We start from the raw sequence: 1,946 nt of genomic DNA on the forward strand, positions 1-1,946 counted from the left end.
ACCTGGTGTTGAAGATGTCAGTTGGGACTGGGAGCCATTGTATTTAGGATTGTTAGAAATTGTGTCTCTAGTTGGCAGTCAGTTTGCACCCTGTCCAAGTAAGGAGCCTCATTCTAGTCAAGGTAAGGGAGTCACACTACTAAGATAACCCCTGCTCCCCCCATGGAGCTTGGCACAAGCAGCCAGACTTATCTCAGAGGCAATGTGTTAAGTATTTGTACCCACTCACAGTAACACAGTGAAAACACTACAAATAGACACCACATCAGTTTAGAAAAATAGCCAATATTTATCTAAGTAAAGACCAAAATGACAAAAATCCAACATACACAAGCAAATGTATGAATATTTAAATATTAAATCCCAATAAAGCACTTAGAAACACAATAGTTCCAACTGGTGCAATCACGGCGTAGAAACTGAGTCTTTCTTCACAGTCCGACGTCGGCCGCGAGGGAGGCAGAAACAGTCATGGAACCTCACAGCCCCAGTTAGAGCACCTTAGAAACGAAGCAGAGTCAAAGACTTTGCATGGAGTTGGGGAGGTGCGGCGTCGCTGGAGCTGGTGCGGCATCAGTTCCGTATTGCTATGCAGGAGAGGTGAGGCGTTGGTTCCTTACAGAGGCAGCGAGGTGAGTAGGCAACAGGGTGTCAGTGTCTTATGATCCGGTGAGGTCGATGAGTCCAGCGGGTCAAGATGCCATGGGGAGACTTCACGGTGTTGCAGTCATACCACAGGGCCACAGGTGCCGCAGCGGAATCTGGTGTCACTGATGTCACTTACGATGTTGCAGGACTTCAGAGGTGCTACAGCAGCATCGTGCCAGTGGTGTTGGTCATCTCACTTCAGTGGGGACCATGGCATTGGGCGCAGGCAGTGGCGCGAAGTCAGGCAGCGGTGCCGGTTCTAGAGTCATCCGAGGTCAATGTGCCTGTGTCTTCTTGTTTTATACTAGATGCCACTCCGAGGGGCCCAGGAACTGGAGTGAACACCTCTTGGCAAGACAGGGTCCTCAGCAAGAGAAACCAGGGGCTGGCAGGTGAAATCTGATGTCCCTGAGACTTCTTAACAGGAGGTAAGCTCAGTCCAAGCCCTTGGAGAAACTTTGTCTTCTTCAAAGCAGAAGCAGCAACTGCAGGCCAACCCAGCAAAGAACACACAGCAAAGGAGCAGTACTCCTCCTCACAGCACTTCATCTCTTCTCCTTGGCAGAGTCTCCACTTGATCCAGAAGTGTTCTAAAAGTCTGGAGTTTTGGGTCCTATACTTATACTCATTTCTGCTTTTGAACTAATCAAACGTCAAAGGAAAGTCCTGATAGTGCACAAGACCCTGCCTTTCCTGCCCTGGCCCCAGACACACTCTAGGGGGTTGGAGACTGCATTGTGTAAGGACAAGCGCAGCCCTGTTGAGGTGAAAGTATCAGCATTTGATTTACAGGACCTGGGCACATATGGTGCACTACACTAGGGATGTACTAGTAAATCAAATGTGCCAATCATGGATAACCAATCATCACAATTTGCACAGGCAGTACTTGCATTTTATCTAATTCAAAATGTGTACAATGTGGTGTGTGATACGTGTGAAAATACGTGTGAAAATGTGTGCACCAATTTACATTTAGATGGGCCCCCCTACAATAAGAATGACCTTTGTGAAGAGTTGTGTTTGCTCACTGAAACTACGTCTAATATGTGTGATTTGATACTCTGTCATTGGGCTCATGCTCTTGAGAGCCTGATGCGTTGCTGATCGATAGATGACCTGAAGACGAAGACTGACTTTGTTGCTGATCATTCCGTGAGTAGGTAGCTATGACAATGTGACTGACTAACTTTTGTGCCTTTTCTTTCTAGGTACCAACTGCGCTGTTTTTAAATATATTTCTCTTAGCTAGATATTCTTCCAAAATCATGTTCTAAAATGTTTTTGCATGAAGTCCT

This window comes from Pleurodeles waltl, chromosome 4_1, assembly GCF_031143425.1.
Source record: "Pleurodeles waltl isolate 20211129_DDA chromosome 4_1, aPleWal1.hap1.20221129, whole genome shotgun sequence".
In the NCBI taxonomy this organism is placed as follows: Eukaryota; Metazoa; Chordata; class Amphibia; order Caudata; family Salamandridae; genus Pleurodeles; species Pleurodeles waltl.